The following is a 19,685-nucleotide window of genomic DNA, read 5'->3' as shown; positions in this document are numbered from 1 at the left end:
TTTGGACCCGGACACCAACGAGCGAGGGCACAGAAGCACCACTGCTCAGACCCTGCTCCTAGGGTTGAGGGCAGAGAGTGGGCGAATACATCGCAAGGCAAGAAAATGCACATGGTTCTCTCTTCTGCAATATGACTAGAGTCATTTCCATGGTCGTCATCGAACATGACATAAAACGCCTCTATCCTTTAGACCTTTTGGCCCATAATTACAAGAGGATGACTGAGTGAGACGCTCTGCCAAATTTGGCAGCCTCGCACTCAGTCATTTTCAAAATGCAGGGAAGCGCCGTATTTAGTAGAATACAGCGCACCCCTGTGCTTCCCTCTGCGCCAGCTCTAAATTAGCTGCCGAGCACCAACGCAGCCATCCTTGCGCCATGGTACAAGGATGGCTGCGTGGAGGGGGAAATTGTTTTTGTTCAGGAAGGCACACCTTCCTGCACAACAGAAATCTTCAGTGGCGATATGTTCGTGCAGCACACATAGAAAGAGCAAAAATGAGGAGAAATGAAAACATTTCTGCTCGTTTCTCCACTATAACGACACCCATTGTATGGCGCTTGGATTTTGGCGCTGCCACAGATTTACAAAAACTCGTAAAACTGGAGCAGCATCAAAATGCTATGGTGTTGCAGTGGCCCACCCAGAGCAACGCCCATTGCACGCCCCTTCCAGGGAAAGGGCTGCGTGTGAAGGGGCCGTATTTACAAGGTGGTGTTAAGCCACAAAACGTGGTTGAACGGCGTCTTGTAAATACGGCACAGTACATAGTGCCACCGGGGCGTCACTAAAGATGATGTGCCGGTGGCGATAGGGCCTTGTAAGTCTGGCCCTTTCTTTGCTCAAGGTGTATGTTCTTGGTGAAGGTAGGAAAGCCATTTTCGCTCTCATACCTTCCTTCCTTGGCTGGCTTGACCACAGTAGGCCCAGGCTTCAATGGAAAGGTCAAAAAGGGAGCAACTGACTGCCGTAAGGTGTATCGTCTTCTCTTGGTGAGTTGAGACCGATGCCCTTGGAGCGTAGTACCTCACGATGGTGAGGGATAGACACAGCCTCTTTAATTTCAATTTACCTGTCAGGTGAGGTGGTAAATGCAAATAATGTGATAAAGCACAGCAACTTGCTGTTTCTGCCTGGCCTCGAACCAGGGACCTTTCGCGTGTAAGGCGAACGTGATAACCACTACACTATAGAAACAGACATGCCTGCTTACTTGCTTCATGTGGCTATGCATTGGACTGGAACCACTGCACTGGAAACAGACACACCTGCTTTCTTTATGTGGCTATGCTTTGGACTGGAATGCAAGGACTAAGGGACAATATTCATGACGCTCAAAGCTGAGCCTTTCTGACAGGATCTCTTCCTTTGGAAGAAAGGAACTGGGATCACTTTCATTCCAAGAGGTGATTTCAAAACCAGCCCTGCAATTACTTTGGAGAAGCACTGTGCATTTCATGTTCCAACGAGAAGTGCTGCTCCAACACAAAAAAGCAGTTAGAAAGAAATCCCGCACTCCTTCATCATGCCGAACTGCCTCGACACCAGTAGAAAGCATGCAATGCATTCCACCATGGCATCTTACAAGAGTGGAAAGCAGAAATACTCCTGTTTAAAAACAGATCGAACCTATGAAGGCACGGGCTCGTCCGGGATTTGAACCCGGGACCTCTCACACCCAAAGCGAGAATCATACCCCTAGACCAACGAGCCTGCTGCTGCAAAAGCCTTTCAAACATCTTCTGAAGTGTCTTTGTGAAAAAGCAGGGCCACTTGGAGACTCTCCTTCTAAGCGTGCCATAGCAATTGATGTTTTGTGCCAAGGGTTTTTTTTTTGCCTCTAGCAAGGCAAGAGGTAGTCAAGAAGCCCTATGCTAGCAAGCTGAACTGTGGCGCTGATGAGAAAAGCAGACCCTTTCTGGTAGTTGTACGCCTCCGCAGGACCTGGGCCCTTAGACTTCCAGACCAGAAGCACTGAAGGGCCTGCCATCTCTTGCGCCTGAGCCAGAGGAGCATGCCTCTTGTATTCAAGCACACTTGCTCGCTCAGTGCTTGATCAGGCTCGATCAGGCGAGATTTATATGAGTGCCTCACAGGCCTGAAACACTCACCTGGGAGACGCGGGGTGGCTGAATTCCCAGAATGGCCTTCGATAGGAAAATCACCTCCTTTCCTCCCGACTCATTTCAGAATTGGGTGAAAATCGCAAGACAGTGTTCAGGGGTGCATGGGTACTGCCTACTCCCAGCTGCCTCTCTGTCTTCTTCATGTTAATTTCAAGTCACAAGGAGGGACCATTGCCATTCTGCTCCGCCCACCTAACCAGGAAACCCAGGTTGAGCTTGTCTGCCTGTTGTTGTTGCAGGGGCAGTGCCTTCTCTGCCCAAAAGTGGCAGGAGAGCCTCACTTCAAACAATGGAATCAACTGCTTAAGTAGAAACCAGCATGGTAGTTACAGTGATAAGGTGCAGCTCTAACAGAAGGCGTGACTGAGATGCCCCTTCCAGAAATACATGGAATGCTGATTGAGGGCCCAGCCGGAGGGTTGGTGGATTTCTTTTCATATGCTACAGCAGCTTGCAAAGATAGTGTTGTGGGGAGCTGGCTGTGCAAGCAGAGGAAGATTTAAGGGCAGAAAATAGACCTATGAGAAGTGCGATATGAACCCACAACTACATGAGCAAACCAGGATGCTTAGCTTAACTGAAGATCAAGCTCTCTTGAGGCTGCCGCCTTAGACCACTCGGCCATCCTGACAGCTGAGTCTGTGTTTAGGTCTGACTCCTCAGTCTGCACTTGTCGATGCTGCCGCTTGCAATGTTCCTATCAAGGTGACAGGTTTAAAGGCCCCACAATATAACATGGCCAAGAAAAAAAAAAGTAAAAAACAGAATAAGAAACCAGGCACATGCACGACTACGCAAAGATGCAGATAACTTTTTACCGGCCTGCAATAGTAATACAAGTTTTACACAGGTCACAAGTTTTTAAAGGCCATCCCTGAGTGAGACTAAGCTTTTAGGGAGCAAACACAAAAGCAGACACTGCCCATTGTTTCTGCCCGGTCTCGAACCTGGGACCTTTCACGTGTTAGGCGAACGTGATAACCACTACACTACAGAAACAAGCATGAGGGCTTGACTGAAGGAGCAAAATTCCCCTCATATGTTTGCCCGATTGCCTCTATACTTGATCAGCAGTTGCTCGCAAAGCGAGGAGTAAGTGTGAAAATTGCAGCGTTGTCAGCCAGCAAGCGTACACTCAGATGTACTGAAAAGTCACAGCTGCGGGTAGAGACAAATATCTGATGCCTAAATGCCTGAAACCAGAGCCTGTGAAAGCATCACACAGAGCACACTGAAAGCAAGCAGGAAGGAAGCCAAGGCATGGTGATCCTTTTTTTCTCCTGAGGCTAAAAATATTTTGCACAACAATGCTTTGAGTGGAATGAGGAATCTTCAAGCTTTGTGTATTTTGAGTAAAATTTGTGTGTTTTCTGCTAAAAAGGGTGTGTTGGGGATTTGGACCCGGACACCAACGAGCGAGGGCACAGAAGCACCACTGCTCAGACCCTGCTCCTAGGGTTGAGGGCAGAGAGTGGGCGAATACATCGCAAGGCAAGAAAATGCACATGGTTCTCTCTTCTGCAATATGACTAGAGTCATTTCCATGGTCGTCATCGAACATGACATAAAACGCCTCTATCCTTTAGACCTTTTGGCCCATAATTACAAGAGGATGACTGAGTGAGACGCTCTGCCAAATTTGGCAGCCTCGCACTCAGTCATTTTCAAAATGCAGGGAAGCGCCGTATTTAGTAGAATACAGCGCACCCCTGTGCTTCCCTCTGCGCCAGCTCTAAATTAGCTGCCGAGCACCAACGCAGCCATCCTTGCGCCATGGTACAAGGATGGCTGCGTGGAGGGGGAAATTGTTTTTGTTCAGGAAGGCACACCTTCCTGCACAACAGAAATCTTCAGTGGCGATATGTTCGTGCAGCACACATAGAAAGAGCAAAAATGAGGAGAAATGAAAACATTTCTGCTCGTTTCTCCACTATAACGACACCCATTGTATGGCGCTTGGATTTTGGCGCTGCCACAGATTTACAAAAACTCGTAAAACTGGAGCAGCATCAAAATGCTATGGTGTTGCAGTGGCCCACCCAGAGCAACGCCCATTGCACGCCCCTTCCAGGGAAAGGGCTGCGTGTGAAGGGGCCGTATTTACAAGGTGGTGTTAAGCCACAAAACGTGGTTGAACGGCGTCTTGTAAATACGGCACAGTACATAGTGCCACCGGGGCGTCACTAAAGATGATGTGCCGGTGGCGATAGGGCCTTGTAAGTCTGGCCCTTTCTTTGCTCAAGGTGTATGTTCTTGGTGAAGGTAGGAAAGCCATTTTCGCTCTCATACCTTCCTTCCTTGGCTGGCTTGACCACAGTAGGCCCAGGCTTCAATGGAAAGGTCAAAAAGGGAGCAACTGACTGCCGTAAGGTGTATCGTCTTCTCTTGGTGAGTTGAGACCGATGCCCTTGGAGCGTAGTACCTCACGATGGTGAGGGATAGACACAGCCTCTTTAATTTCAATTTACCTGTCAGGTGAGGTGGTAAATGCAAATAATGTGATAAATCACAGCAACTTGCTGTTTCTGCCTGGCCTCGAACCAGGGACCTTTCGCGTGTAAGGCGAACGTGATAACCACTACACTATAGAAACAGACATGCCTGCTTACTTGCTTCATGTGGCTATGCATTGGACTGGAACCACTGCACTGGAAACAGACACACCTGCTTTCTTTATGTGGCTATGCTTTGGACTGGAATGCAAGGACTAAGGGACAATATTCATGACGCTCAAAGCTGAGCCTTTCTGACAGGATCTCTTCCTTTGGAAGAAAGGAACTGGGATCACTTTCATTCCAAGAGGTGATTTCAAAACCAGCCCTGCAATTACTTTGGAGAAGCACTGTGCATTTCATGTTCCAACGAGAAGTGCTGCTCCAACACAAAAAAGCAGTTAGAAAGAAATCCCGCACTCCTTCATCATGCCGAACTGCCTCGACACCAGTAGAAAGCATGCAATGCATTCCACCATGGCATCTTACAAGAGTGGAAAGCAGAAATACTCCTGTTTAAAAACAGATCGAACCTATGAAGGCACGCGGGACCTCTCACACCCAAAGCGAGAATCATACCCCTAGACCAACGAGCCTGCTGCTGCAAAAGCCTTTCAAACATCTTCTGAAGTGTCTTTGTGAAAAAGCAGGGCCACTTGGAGACTCTCCTTCTAAGCGTGCCATAGCAATTGATGTTTTGTGCCAAGGGTTTTTTTTTTGCCTCTAGCAAGGCAAGAGGTAGTCAAGAAGCCCTATGCTAGCAAGCTGAACTGTGGCGCTGATGAGAAAAGCAGACCCTTTCTGGTAGTTGTACGCCTCCGCAGGACCTGGGCCCTTAGACTTCCAGACCAGAAGCACTGAAGGGCCTGCCATCTCTTGCGCCTGAGCCAGAGGAGCATGCCTCTTGTATTCAAGCACACTTGCTCGCTCAGTGCTTGATCAGGCTCGATCAGGCGAGATTTATATGAGTGCCTCACAGGCCTGAAACACTCACCTGGGAGACGCGGGGTGGCTGAATTCCCAGAATGGCCTTCGATAGGAAAATCACCTCCTTTCCTCCCGACTCATTTCAGAATTGGGTGAAAATCGCAAGACAGTGTTCAGGGGTGCATGGGTACTGCCTACTCCCAGCTGCCTCTCTGTCTTCTTCATGTTAATTTCAAGTCACAAGGAGGGACCATTGCCATTCTGCTCCGCCCACCTAACCAGGAAACCCAGGTTGAGCTTGTCTGCCTGTTGTTGTTGCAGGGGCAGTGCCTTCTCTGCCCAAAAGTGGCAGGAGAGCCTCACTTCAAACAATGGAATCAACTGCTTAAGTAGAAACCAGCATGGTAGTTACAGTGATAAGGTGCAGCTCTAACAGAAGGCGTGACTGAGATGCCCCTTCCAGAAATACATGGAATGCTGATTGAGGGCCCAGCCGGAGGGTTGGTGGATTTCTTTTCATATGCTACAGCAGCTTGCAAAGATAGTGTTGTGGGGAGCTGGCTGTGCAAGCAGAGGAAGATTTAAGGGCAGAAAATAGACCTATGAGAAGTGCGATATGAACCCACAACTACATGAGCAAACCAGGATGCTTAGCTTAACTGAAGATCAAGCTCTCTTGAGGCTGCCGCCTTAGACCACTCGGCCATCCTGACAGCTGAGTCTGTGTTTAGGTCTGACTCCTCAGTCTGCACTTGTCGATGCTGCCGCTTGCAATGTTCCTATCAAGGTGACAGGTTTAAAGGCCCCACAATATAACATGGCCAAGAAAAAAAAAAGTAAAAAACAGAATAAGAAACCAGGCACATGCACGACTACGCAAAGATGCAGATAACTTTTTACCGGCCTGCAATAGTAATACAAGTTTTACACAGGTCACAAGTTTTTAAAGGCCATCCCTGAGTGAGACTAAGCTTTTAGGGAGCAAACACAAAAGCAGACACTGCCCATTGTTTCTGCCCGGTCTCGAACCGGGGACCTTGCGCGTGTTAGGCGAACGTGATAACCACTACACTACAGAAACAAGCACGAGGGCTTGACTGAAGGAGCAAAATTCCCCTCATATGTTTGCCCGATTGCCTCTATACTTGATCAGCAGTTGCTCGCAAAGCGAGGAGTAAGTGTGAAAATTGCAGCGTTGTCAGCCAGCAAGCGTACACTCAGATGTACTGAAAAGTCACAGCTGCGGGTAGAGACAAATATCTGATGCCTAAATGCCTGAAACCAGAGCCTGTGAAAGCATCACACAGAGCACACTGAAAGCAAGCAGGAAGGAAGCCAAGGCATGGTGATCCTTTTTTTCTCCTGAGGCTAAAAATATTTTGCACAACAATGCTTTGAGTGGAATGAGGAATCTTCAAGCTTTGTGTATTTTGAGTAAAATTTGTGTGTTTTCTGCTAAAAAGGGTGTGTTGGGGATTTGGACCCGGACACCAACGAGCGAGGGCACAGAAGCACCACTGCTCAGACCCTGCTCCTAGGGTTGAGGGCAGAGAGTGGGCGAATACATCGCAAGGCAAGAAAATGCACATGGTTCTCTCTTCTGCAATATGACTAGAGTCATTTCCATGGTCGTCATCGAACATGACATAAAACGCCTCTATCCTTTAGACCTTTTGGCCCATAATTACAAGAGGATGACTGAGTGAGACGCTCTGCCAAATTTGGCAGCCTCGCACTCAGTCATTTTCAAAATGCAGGGAAGCGCCGTATTTAGTAGAATACAGCGCACCCCTGTGCTTCCCTCTGCGCCAGCTCTAAATTAGCTGCCGAGCACCAACGCAGCCATCCTTGCGCCATGGTACAAGGATGGCTGCGTGGAGGGGGAAATTGTTTTTGTTCAGGAAGGCACACCTTCCTGCACAACAGAAATCTTCAGTGGCGATATGTTCGTGCAGCACACATAGAAAGAGCAAAAATGAGGAGAAATGAAAACATTTCTGCTCGTTTCTCCACTATAACGACACCCATTGTATGGCGCTTGGATTTTGGCGCTGCCACAGATTTACAAAAACTCGTAAAACTGGAGCAGCATCAAAATGCTATGGTGTTGCAGTGGCCCACCCAGAGCAACGCCCATTGCACGCCCCTTCCAGGGAAAGGGCTGCGTGTGAAGGGGCCGTATTTACAAGGTGGTGTTAAGCCACAAAACGTGGTTGAACGGCGTCTTGTAAATACGGCACAGTACATAGTGCCACCGGGGCGTCACTAAAGATGATGTGCCGGTGGCGATAGGGCCTTGTAAGTCTGGCCCTTTCTTTGCTCAAGGTGTATGTTCTTGGTGAAGGTAGGAAAGCCATTTTCGCTCTCATACCTTCCTTCCTTGGCTGGCTTGACCACAGTAGGCCCAGGCTTCAATGGAAAGGTCAAAAAGGGAGCAACTGACTGCCGTAAGGTGTATCGTCTTCTCTTGGTGAGTTGAGACCGATGCCCTTGGAGCGTAGTACCTCACGATGGTGAGGGATAGACACAGCCTCTTTAATTTCAATTTACCTGTCAGGTGAGGTGGTAAATGCAAATAATGTGATAAAGCACAGCAACTTGCTGTTTCTGCCTGGCCTCGAACCAGGGACCTTTCGCGTGTAAGGCGAACGTGATAACCACTACACTATAGAAACAGACATGCCTGCTTACTTGCTTCATGTGGCTATGCATTGGACTGGAACCACTGCACTGGAAACAGACACACCTGCTTTCTTTATGTGGCTATGCTTTGGACTGGAATGCAAGGACTAAGGGACAATATTCATGACGCTCAAAGCTGAGCCTTTCTGACAGGATCTCTTCCTTTGGAAGAAAGGAACTGGGATCACTTTCATTCCAAGAGGTGATTTCAAAACCAGCCCTGCAATTACTTTGGAGAAGCACTGTGCATTTCATGTTCCAACGAGAAGTGCTGCTCCAACACAAAAAAGCAGTTAGAAAGAAATCCCGCACTCCTTCATCATGCCGAACTGCCTCGACACCAGTAGAAAGCATGCAATGCATTCCACCATGGCATCTTACAAGAGTGGAAAGCAGAAATACTCCTGTTTAAAAACAGATCGAACCTATGAAGGCACGCGCGACCTCTCACACCCAAAGCGAGAATCATACCCCTAGACCAACGAGCCTGCTGCTGCAAAAGCCTTTCAAACATCTTCTGAAGTGTCTTTGTGAAAAAGCAGGGCCACTTGGAGACTCTCCTTCTAAGCGTGCCATAGCAATTGATGTTTTGTGCCAAGGGTTTTTTTTTTGCCTCTAGCAAGGCAAGAGGTAGTCAGGAAGCCCTATGCTAGCAAGCTGAACTGTGGCGCTGATGAGAAAAGCAGACCCTTTCTGGTAGTTGTACGCCTCCGCAGGACCTGGGCCCTTAGACTTCCAGACCAGAAGCACTGAAGGGCCTGCCATCTCTTGCGCCTGAGCCAGAGGAGCATGCCTCTTGTATTCAAGCACACTTGCTCGCTCAGTGCTTGATCAGGCTCGATCAGGCGAGATTTATATGAGTGCCTCACAGGCCTGAAACACTCACCTGGGAGACGCGGGGTGGCTGAATTCCCAGAATGGCCTTCGATAGGAAAATCACCTCCTTTCCTCCCGACTCATTTCAGAATTGGGTGAAAATCGCAAGACAGTGTTCAGGGGTGCATGGGTACTGCCTACTCCCAGCTGCCTCTCTGTCTTCTTCATGTTAATTTCAAGTCACAAGGAGGGACCATTGCCATTCTGCTCCGCCCACCTAACCAGGAAACCCAGGTTGAGCTTGTCTGCCTGTTGTTGTTGCAGGGGCAGTGCCTTCTCTGCCCAAAAGTGGCAGGAGAGCCTCACTTCAAACAATGGAATCAACTGCTTAAGTAGAAACCAGCATGGTAGTTACAGTGATAAGGTGCAGCTCTAACAGAAGGCGTGACTGAGATGCCCCTTCCAGAAATACATGGAATGCTGATTGAGGGCCCAGCCGGAGGGTTGGTGGATTTCTTTTCATATGCTACAGCAGCTTGCAAAGATAGTGTTGTGGGGAGCTGGCTGTGCAAGCAGAGGAAGATTTAAGGGCAGAAAATAGACCTATCAGAAGTGCGATATGAACCCACAACTACATGAGCAAACCAGGATGCTTAGCTTAACTGAAGATCAAGCTCTCTTGAGGCTGCCGCCTTAGACGACTCGGCCATCCTGACAGCTGAGTCTGTGTTTAGGTCTGACTCCTCAGTCTGCACTTGTCGATGCTGCCGCTTGCAATGTTCCTATCAAGGTGACAGGTTTAAAGGCCCCACAATATAACATGGCCAAGAAAAAAAAAAGTAAAAAACAGAATAAGAAACCAGGCACATGCACGACTACGCAAAGATGCAGATAACTTTTTACCGGCCTGCAATAGTAATACAAGTTTTACACAGGTCACAAGTTTTTAAAGGCCATCCCTGAGTGAGACTAAGCTTTTAGGGAGCAAACACAAAAGCAGACACTGCCCATTGTTTCTGCCCGGTCTCGAACCGGGGACCTTTCGCGTGTTAGGCGAACGTGATAACCACTACACTACAGAAACAAGCATGAGGGCTTGACTGAAGGAGCAAAATTCCCCTCATATGTTTGCCCGATTGCCTCTATACTTGATCAGCAGTTGCTCGCAAAGCGAGGAGTAAGTGTGAAAATTGCAGCGTTGTCAGCCAGCAAGCGTACACTCAGATGTACTGAAAAGTCACAGCTGCGGGTAGAGACAAATATCTGATGCCTAAATGCCTGAAACCAGAGCCTGTGAAAGCATCACACAGAGCACACTGAAAGCAAGCAGGAAGGAAGCCAAGGCATGGTGATCCTTTTTTTCTCCTGAGGCTAAAAATATTTTGCACAACAATGCTTTGAGTGGAATGAGGAATCTTCAAGCTTTGTGTATTTTGAGTAAAATTTGTGTGTTTTCTGCTAAAAAGGGTGTGTTGGGGATTTGGACCCGGACACCAACGAGCGAGGGCACAGAAGCACCACTGCTCAGACCCTGCTCCTAGGGTTGAGGGCAGAGAGTGGGCGAATACATCGCAAGGCAAGAAAATGCACATGGTTCTCTCTTCTGCAATATGACTAGAGTCATTTCCATGGTCGTCATCGAACATGACATAAAACGCCTCTATCCTTTAGACCTTTTGGCCCATAATTACAAGAGGATGACTGAGTGAGACGCTCTGCCAAATTTGGCAGCCTCGCACTCAGTCATTTTCAAAATGCAGGGAAGCGCCGTATTTAGTAGAATACAGCGCACCCCTGTGCTTCCCTCTGCGCCAGCTCTAAATTAGCTGCCGAGCACCAACGCAGCCATCCTTGCGCCATGGTACAAGGATGGCTGCGTGGAGGGGGAAATTGTTTTTGTTCAGGAAGGCACACCTTCCTGCACAACAGAAATCTTCAGTGGCGATATGTTCGTGCAGCACACATAGAAAGAGCAAAAATGAGGAGAAATGAAAACATTTCTGCTCGTTTCTCCACTATAACGACACCCATTGTATGGCGCTTGGATTTTGGCGCTGCCACAGATTTACAAAAACTCGTAAAACTGGAGCAGCATCAAAATGCTATGGTGTTGCAGTGGCCCACCCAGAGCAACGCCCATTGCACGCCCCTTCCAGGGAAAGGGCTGCGTGTGAAGGGGCCGTATTTACAAGGTGGTGTTAAGCCACAAAACGTGGTTGAACGGCGTCTTGTAAATACGGCACAGTACATAGTGCCACCGGGGCGTCACTAAAGATGATGTGCCGGTGGCGATAGGGCCTTGTAAGTCTGGCCCTTTCTTTGCTCAAGGTGTATGTTCTTGGTGAAGGTAGGAAAGCCATTTTCGCTCTCATACCTTCCTTCCTTGGCTGGCTTGACCACAGTAGGCCCAGGCTTCAATGGAAAGGTCAAAAAGGGAGCAACTGACTGCCGTAAGGTGTATCGTCTTCTCTTGGTGAGTTGAGACCGATGCCCTTGGAGCGTAGTACCTCACGATGGTGAGGGATAGACACAGCCTCTTTAATTTCAATTTACCTGTCAGGTGAGGTGGTAAATGCAAATAATGTGATAAAGCACAGCAACTTGCTGTTTCTGCCTGGCCTCGAACCAGGGACCTTTCGCGTGTAAGGCGAACGTGATAACCACTACACTATAGAAACAGACATGCCTGCTTACTTGCTTCATGTGGCTATGCATTGGACTGGAACCACTGCACTGGAAACAGACACACCTGCTTTCTTTATGTGGCTATGCTTTGGACTGGAATGCAAGGACTAAGGGACAATATTCATGACGCTCAAAGCTGAGCCTTTCTGACAGGATCTCTTCCTTTGGAAGAAAGGAACTGGGATCACTTTCATTCCAAGAGGTGATTTCAAAACCAGCCCTGCAATTACTTTGGAGAAGCACTGTGCATTTCATGTTCCAACGAGAAGTGCTGCTCCAACACAAAAAAGCAGTTAGAAAGAAATCCCGCACTCCTTCATCATGCCGAACTGCCTCGACACCAGTAGAAAGCATGCAATGCATTCCACCATGGCATCTTACAAGAGTGGAAAGCAGAAATACTCCTGTTTAAAAACAGATCGAACCTATGAAGGCACGCGGGACCTCTCACACCCAAAGCGAGAATCATACCCCTAGACCAACGAGCCTGCTGCTGCAAAAGCCTTTCAAACATCTTCTGAAGTGTCTTTGTGAAAAAGCAGGGCCACTTGGAGACTCTCCTTCTAAGCGTGCCATAGCAATTGATGTTTTGAGCCAAGGGTTTTTTTTTTGCCTCTAGCAAGGCAAGAGGTAGTCAAGAAGCCCTATGCTAGCAAGCTGAACTGTGGCGCTGATGAGAAAAGCAGACCCTTTCTGGTAGTTGTACGCCTCCGCAGGACCTGGGCCCTTAGACTTCCAGACCAGAAGCACTGAAGGGCCTGCCATCTCTTGCGCCTGAGCCAGAGGAGCATGCCTCTTGTATTCAAGCACACTTGCTCGCTCAGTGCTTGATCAGGCTCGATCAGGCGAGATTTATATGAGTGCCTCACAGGCCTGAAACACTCACCTGGGAGACGCGGGGTGGCTGAATTCCCAGAATGGCCTTCGATAGGAAAATCACCTCCTTTCCTCCCGACTCATTTCAGAATTGGGTGAAAATCGCAAGACAGTGTTCAGGGGTGCATGGGTACTGCCTACTCCCAGCTGCCTCTCTGTCTTCTTCATGTTAATTTCAAGTCACAAGGAGGGACCATTGCCATTCTGCTCCGCCCACCTAACCAGGAAACCCAGGTTGAGCTTGTCTGCCTGTTGTTGTTGCAGGGGCAGTGCCTTCTCTGCCCAAAAGAGGCAGGAGAGCCTCACTTCAAACAATGGAATCAACTGCTTAAGTAGAAACCAGCATGGTAGTTACAGTGATAAGGTGCAGCTCTAACAGAAGGCGTGACTGAGATGCCCCTTCCAGAAATACATGGAATGCTGATTGAGGGCCCAGCCGGAGGGTTGGTGGATTTCTTTTCATATGCTACAGCAGCTTGCAAAGATAGTGTTGTGGGGAGCTGGCTGTGCAAGCAGAGGAAGATTTAAGGGCAGAAAATAGACCTATCAGAAGTGCGATATGAACCCACAACTACATGAGCAAACCAGGATGCTTAGCTTAACTGAAGATCAAGCTCTCTTGAGGCTGCCGCCTTAGACCACTCGGCCATCCTGACAGCTGAGTCTGTGTTTAGGTCTGACTCCTCAGTCTGCACTTGTCGATGCTGCCGCTTGCAATGTTCCTATCAAGGTGACAGGTTTAAAGGCCCCACAATATAACATGGCCAAGAAAAAAAAAAGTAAAAAACAGAATAAGAAACCAGGCACATGCACGACTACGCAAAGATGCAGATAACTTTTTACCGGCCTGCAATAGTAATACAAGTTTTACACAGGTCACAAGTTTTTAAAGGCCATCCCTGAGTGAGACTAAGCTTTTAGGGAGCAAACACAAAAGCAGACACTGCCCATTGTTTCTGCCCGGTCTCAAACCGGGGACCTTTCGCGTGTTAGGCGAACGTGATAACCACTACACTACAGAAACAAGCATGAGGGCTTGACTGAAGGAGCAAAATTCCCCTCATATGTTTGCCCGATTGCCTCTATACTTGATCAGCAGTTGCTCGCAAAGCGAGGAGTAAGTGTGAAAATTGCAGCGTTGTCAGCCAGCAAGCGTACACTCAGATGTACTGAAAAGTCACAGCTGCGGGTAGAGACAAATATCTGATGCCTAAATGCCTGAAACCAGAGCCTGTGAAAGCATCACACAGAGCACACTGAAAGCAAGCAGGAAGGAAGCCAAGGCATGGTGATCCTTTTTTTCTCCTGAGGCTAAAAATATTTTGCACAACAATGCTTTGAGTGGAATGAGGAATCTTCAAGCTTTGTGTATTTTGAGTAAAATTTGTGTGTTTTCTGCTAAAAAGGGTGTGTTGGGGATTTGGACCCGGACACCAACGAGCGAGGGCACAGAAGCACCACTGCTCAGACCCTGCTCCTAGGGTTGAGGGCAGAGAGTGGGCGAATACATCGCAAGGCAAGAAAATGCACATGGTTCTCTCTTCTGCAATATGACTAGAGTCATTTCCATGGTCGTCATCGAACATGACATAAAACGCCTCTATCCTTTAGACCTTTTGGCCCATAATTACAAGAGGATGACTGAGTGAGACGCTCTGCCAAATTTGGCAGCCTCGCACTCAGTCATTTTCAAAATGCAGGGAAGCGCCGTATTTAGTAGAATACAGCGCACCCCTGTGCTTCCCTCTGCGCCAGCTCTAAATTAGCTGCCGAGCACCAACGCAGCCATCCTTGCGCCATGGTACAAGGATGGCTGCGTGGAGGGGGAAATTGTTTTTGTTCAGGAAGGCACACCTTCCTGCACAACAGAAATCTTCAGTGGCGATATGTTCGTGCAGCACACATAGAAAGAGCAAAAATGAGGAGAAATGAAAACATTTCTGCTCGTTTCTCCACTATAACGACACCCATTGTATGGCGCTTGGATTTTGGCGCTGCCACAGATTTACAAAAACTCGTAAAACTGGAGCAGCATCAAAATGCTATGGTGTTGCAGTGGCCCACCCAGAGCAACGCCCATTGCACGCCCCTTCCAGGGAAAGGGCTGCGTGTGAAGGGGCCGTATTTACAAGGTGGTGTTAAGCCACAAAACGTGGTTGAACGGCGTCTTGTAAATACGGCACAGTACATAGTGCCACCGGGGCGTCACTAAAGATGATGTGCCGGTGGCGATAGGGCCTTGTAAGTCTGGCCCTTTCTTTGCTCAAGGTGTATGTTCTTGGTGAAGGTAGGAAAGCCATTTTCGCTCTCATACCTTCCTTCCTTGGCTGGCTTGACCACAGTAGGCCCAGGCTTCAATGGAAAGGTCAAAAAGGGAGCAACTGACTGCCGTAAGGTGTATCGTCTTCTCTTGGTGAGTTGAGACCGATGCCCTTGGAGCGTAGTACCTCACGATGGTGAGGGATAGACACAGCCTCTTTAATTTCAATTTACCTGTCAGGTGAGGTGGTAAATGCAAATAATGTGATAAAGCACAGCAACTTGCTGTTTCTGCCTGGCCTCGAACCAGGGACCTTTCGCGTGTAAGGCGAACATGATAACCACTACACTATAGAAACAGACATGCCTGCTTACTTGCTTCATGTGGCTATGCATTGGACTGGAACCACTGCACTGGAAACAGACACACCTGCTTTCTTTATGTGGCTATGCTTTGGACTGGAATGCAAGGACTAAGGGACAATATTCATGACGCTCAAAGCTGAGCCTTTCTGACAGGATCTCTTCCTTTGGAAGAAAGGAACTGGGATCACTTTCATTCCAAGAGGTGATTTCAAAACCAGCCCTGCAATTACTTTGGAGAAGCACTGTGCATTTCATGTTCCAACGAGAAGTGCTGCTCCAACACAAAAAAGCAGTTAGAAAGAAATCCCGCACTCCTTCATCATGCCGAACTGCCTCGACACCAGTAGAAAGCATGCAATGCATTCCACCATGGCATCTTACAAGAGTGGAAAGCAGAAATACTCCTGTTTAAAAACAGATCGAACCTATGAAGGCACGGGCTCGTCCGGGATTTGAACCCGGGACCTCTCACACCCAAAGCGAGAATCATACCCCTAGACCAACGAGCCTGCTGCTGCAAAACCCTTTCAAACATCTTCTGAAGTGTCTTTGTGAAAAAGCAGGGCCACTTGGAGACTCTCCTTCTAAGCGTGCCATAGCAATTGATGTTTTGTGCCAAGGGTTTTTTTTTTGCCTCTAGCAAGGCAAGATGTAGTCAAGAAGCCCTATGCTAGCAAGCTGAACTGTGGCGCTGATGAGAAAAGCAGACCCTTTCTGGTAGTTGTACGCCTCCGCAGGACCTGGGCCCTTGCACCGTAGACTTCCAGACCAGAAGCACTGAAGGGCCTGCCATCTCTTGCGCCTGAGCCAGAGGAGCATGCCTCTTGTATTCAAGCACACTTGCTCGCTCAGTGCTCGATCAGGCGAGATTTATATGAGTGCCTCACAGGCCTGAAACACTCACCTGGGAGACGCGGGGTGGCTGAATTCCCAGAATGGCCTTCGATAGGAAAATCACCTCCTTTCCTCCCGACTCATTTCAGAATTGGGTGAAAATCGCAAGACAGTGTTCAGGGGTGCATGGGTACTGCCTACTCCCAGCTGCCTCTCTGTCTTCTTCATGTTAATTTCAAGTCACAAGGAGGGACCATTGCCATTCTGCTCCGCCCACCTAACCAGGAAACCCAGGTTGAGCTTGTCTGCCTGTTGTTGTTGCAGGGGCAGTGCCTTCTCTGCCCAAAAGTGGCAGGAGAGCCTCACTTCAAACAATGGAATCAACTGCTTAAGTAGAAACCAGCATGGTAGTTACAGTGATAAGGTGCAGCTCTAACAGAAGGCGTGACTGAGATGCCCCTTCCAGAAATACATGGAATGCTGATTGAGGGCCCAGCCGGAGGGTTGGTGGATTTCTTTTCATATGCTACAGCAGCTTGCAAAGATAGTGTTGTGGGGAGCTGGCTGTGCAAGCAGAGGAAGATTTAAGGGCAGAAAATAGACCTATCAGAAGTGCGATTTGAACCCACAACTACATGAGCAAACCAGGATGCTTAGCTTAACTGAAGATCAAGCTCTCTTGAGGCTGCCGCCTTAGACCACTCGGCCATCCTGACAGCTGAGTCTGTGTTTAGGTCTGACTCCTCAGTCTGCACTTGTCGATGCTGCCGCTTGCAATGTTCCTATCAAGGTGACAGGTTTAAAGGCCCCACAATATAACATGGCCAAGAAAAAAAAAAGTAAAAAACAGAATAAGAAACCAGGCACATGCACGACTACGCAAAGATGCAGATAACTTTTTACCGGCCTGCAATAGTAATACAAGTTTTACACAGGTCACAAGTTTTTAAAGGCCATCCCTGAGTGAGACTAAGCTTTTAGGGAGCAAACACAAAAGCAGACACTGCCCATTGTTTCTGCCCGGTCTCGAACCGGGGACCTTTCGCGTGTTAGGCGAACGTGATAACCACTACACTACAGAAACAAGCATGAGGGCTTGACTGAAGGAGCAAAATTCCCCTCATATGTTTGCCCGATTGCCTCTATACTTGATCAGCAGTTGCTCGCAAAGCGAGGAGTAAGTGTGAAAATTGCAGCGTTGTCAGCCAGCAAGCGTACACTCAGATGTACTGAAAAGTCACAGCTGCGGGTAGAGACAAATATCTGATGCCTAAATGCCTGAAACCAGAGCCTGTGAAAGCATCACACAGAGCACACTGAAAGCAAGCAGGAAGGAAGCCAAGGCATGGTGATCCTTTTTTTCTCCTGAGGCTAAAAATATTTTGCACAACAATGCTTTGAGTGGAATGAGGAATCTTCAAGCTTTGTGTATTTTGAGTAAAATTTGTGTGTTTTCTGCTAAAAAGGGTGTGTTGGGGATTTGGACCCGGACACCAACGAGCGAGGGCACAGAAGCACCACTGCTCAGACCCTGCTCCTAGGGTTGAGGGCAGAGAGTGGGCGAATACATCGCAAGGCAAGAAAATGCACATGGTTCTCTCTTCTGCAATATGACTAGAGTCATTTCCATGGTCGTCATCGAACATGACATAAAACGCCTCTATCCTTTAGACCTTTTGGCCCATAATTACAAGAGGATGACTGAGTGAGACGCTCTGCCAAATTTGGCAGCCTCGCACTCAGTCATTTTCAAAATGCAGGGAAGCGCCGTATTTAGTAGAATACAGCGCACCCCTGTGCTTCCCTCTGCGCCAGCTCTAAATTAGCTGCCGAGCACCAACGCAGCCATCCTTGCGCCATGGTACAAGGATGGCTGCGTGGAGGGGGAAATTGTTTTTGTTCAGGAAGGCACACCTTCCTGCACAACAGAAATCTTCAGTGGCGATATGTTCGTGCAGCACACATAGAAAGAGCAAAAATGAGGAGAAATGAAAACATTTCTGCTCGTTTCTCCACTATAACGACACCCATTGTATGGCGCTTGGATTTTGGCGCTGCCACAGATTTACAAAAACTCGTAAAACTGGAGCAGCATCAAAATGCTATGGTGTTGCAGTGGCCCACCCAGAGCAACGCCCATTGCACGCCCCTTCCAGGGAAAGGGCTGCGTGTGAAGGGGCCGTATTTACAAGGTGGTGTTAAGCCACAAAACGTGGTTGAACGGCGTCTTGTAAATACGGCACAGTACATAGTGCCACCGGGGCGTCACTAAAGATGATGTGCCGGTGGCGATAGGGCCTTGTAAGTCTGGCCCTTTCTTTGCTCAAGGTGTATGTTCTTGGTGAAGGTAGGAAAGCCATTTTCGCTCTCATACCTTCCTTCCTTGGCTGGCTTGACCACAGTAGGCCCAGTCTTCAATGGAAAGGTCAAAAAGGGAGCAACTGACTGCGGTAAGGTGTATCGTCTTCTCTTGGTGAGTTGAGACCGATGCCCTTGGAGCGTAGTACCTCACGATGGTGAGGGATAGACACAGCCTCTTTAATTTCAATTTACCTGTCAGGTGAGGTGGTAAATGCAAATAATGTGATAAATCACAGCAACTTGCTGTTTCTGCCTGGCCTCGAACCAGGGACCTTTCGCGTGTAAGGCGAACATGATAACCACTACACTATAGAAACAGACATGCCTGCTTACTTGCTTCATGTGGCTATGCATTGGACTGGAACCACTGCACTGGAAACAGACACACCTGCTTTCTTTATGTGGCTATGCTTTGGACTGGAATGCAAGGACTAAGGGACAATATTCATGACGCTCAAAGCTGAGCCTTTCTGACAGGATCTCTTCCTTTGGAAGAAAGGAACTGGGATCACTTTCATTCCAAGAGGTGATTTCAAAACCAGCCCTGCAATTACTTTGGAGAAGCACTGTGCATTTCATGTTCCAACGAGAAGTGCTGCTCCAACACAAAAAAGCAGTTAGAAAGAAATCCCGCACTCCTTCATCATGCCGAACTGCCTCGACACCAGTAGAAAGCATGCAATGCATTCCACCATGGCATCTTACAAGAGTGGAAAGCAGAAATACTCCTGTTTAAAAACAGATCGAACCTATGAAGGCACGGGCTCGTCCGGGATTTGAACCCGGGACCTCTCACACCCAAAGCAAGAATCATACCCCTAGACCAACGAGCCTGCTGCTGCAAAAGCCTTTCAAAGATCTTCTGAAGTGTCTTTGTGAAAAAGCAGGGCCACTTGGAGACTCTCCTTCTAAGCGTGCCATAGCAATTGATGTTTTGTGCCAAGGGTTTTTTTTTTGCCTCTAGCAAGGCAAGAGGTAGTCAAGAAGCCCTATGCTAGCAAGCTGAACTGTGGCGCTGATGAGAAAAGCAGACCCTTTCTGGTAGTTGTACGCCTCCGCAGGACCTGGGCCCTTGCACCGTAGACTTCCAGACCAGAAGCACTGAAGGGCCTGCCATCTCTTGCGCCTGAGCCAGAGGAGCATGCCTCTTGTATTCAAGCACACTTGCTCGCTCAGTGCTTGATCAGGCTCGATCAGGCGAGATTTATATGAGTGCCTCACAGGCCTGAAACACTCACCTGGGAGACGTGGGGTGGCTG

At 48.4% G+C, this 19,685-nt stretch overlaps 11 non-coding genes across 11 annotated transcripts; all 11 read right to left on the bottom strand.

Moving 5' to 3' along the window:
- Window positions 1-1,126: 1,126 nt before the first annotated feature.
- TRNAV-UAC (transfer RNA valine (anticodon UAC)) lies at window positions 1,127-1,199 on the bottom strand. Its single transcript has one exon. It is a non-coding gene; the product is annotated as a tRNA-Val (tRNA).
- Window positions 1,200-1,643: 444 nt separating this feature from the next.
- TRNAP-UGG (transfer RNA proline (anticodon UGG)) lies at window positions 1,644-1,715 on the bottom strand. The gene has a single exon. It is a non-coding gene; the product is annotated as a tRNA-Pro (tRNA).
- Window positions 1,716-4,648: 2,933 nt separating this feature from the next.
- TRNAV-UAC (transfer RNA valine (anticodon UAC)) lies at window positions 4,649-4,721 on the bottom strand. Its single transcript has one exon. It is a non-coding gene; the product is annotated as a tRNA-Val (tRNA).
- Window positions 4,722-6,555: 1,834 nt separating this feature from the next.
- On the bottom strand, window positions 6,556-6,628 carry TRNAV-AAC (transfer RNA valine (anticodon AAC)). The gene has a single exon. It is a non-coding gene; the product is annotated as a tRNA-Val (tRNA).
- A 1,521-nt stretch (window positions 6,629-8,149) lies between these two features.
- TRNAV-UAC (transfer RNA valine (anticodon UAC)) lies at window positions 8,150-8,222 on the bottom strand. Its single transcript has one exon. It is a non-coding gene; the product is annotated as a tRNA-Val (tRNA).
- Window positions 8,223-10,056: 1,834 nt separating this feature from the next.
- TRNAV-AAC (transfer RNA valine (anticodon AAC)) lies at window positions 10,057-10,129 on the bottom strand. Its single transcript has one exon. It is a non-coding gene; the product is annotated as a tRNA-Val (tRNA).
- Window positions 10,130-11,650: 1,521 nt separating this feature from the next.
- Window positions 11,651-11,723, bottom strand: TRNAV-UAC (transfer RNA valine (anticodon UAC)). The gene has a single exon. It is a non-coding gene; the product is annotated as a tRNA-Val (tRNA).
- A 1,834-nt stretch (window positions 11,724-13,557) lies between these two features.
- Window positions 13,558-13,630, bottom strand: TRNAV-AAC (transfer RNA valine (anticodon AAC)). Its single transcript has one exon. It is a non-coding gene; the product is annotated as a tRNA-Val (tRNA).
- A 2,038-nt stretch (window positions 13,631-15,668) lies between these two features.
- On the bottom strand, window positions 15,669-15,740 carry TRNAP-UGG (transfer RNA proline (anticodon UGG)). The gene has a single exon. It is a non-coding gene; the product is annotated as a tRNA-Pro (tRNA).
- Window positions 15,741-17,076: 1,336 nt separating this feature from the next.
- Window positions 17,077-17,149, bottom strand: TRNAV-AAC (transfer RNA valine (anticodon AAC)). Its single transcript has one exon. It is a non-coding gene; the product is annotated as a tRNA-Val (tRNA).
- A 2,038-nt stretch (window positions 17,150-19,187) lies between these two features.
- On the bottom strand, window positions 19,188-19,259 carry TRNAP-UGG (transfer RNA proline (anticodon UGG)). The gene has a single exon. It is a non-coding gene; the product is annotated as a tRNA-Pro (tRNA).
- Between the last annotated feature and the right edge of the window lie 426 nt (window positions 19,260-19,685).

The sequence above is a fragment of the Pleurodeles waltl genome, unplaced genomic scaffold (genome assembly GCF_031143425.1).
Source record: "Pleurodeles waltl isolate 20211129_DDA unplaced genomic scaffold, aPleWal1.hap1.20221129 scaffold_91, whole genome shotgun sequence".
Lineage (NCBI taxonomy): Eukaryota > Metazoa > Chordata > Amphibia > Caudata > Salamandridae > Pleurodeles > Pleurodeles waltl.
This window is presented reverse-complemented; position numbering and strand designations above follow the sequence as displayed.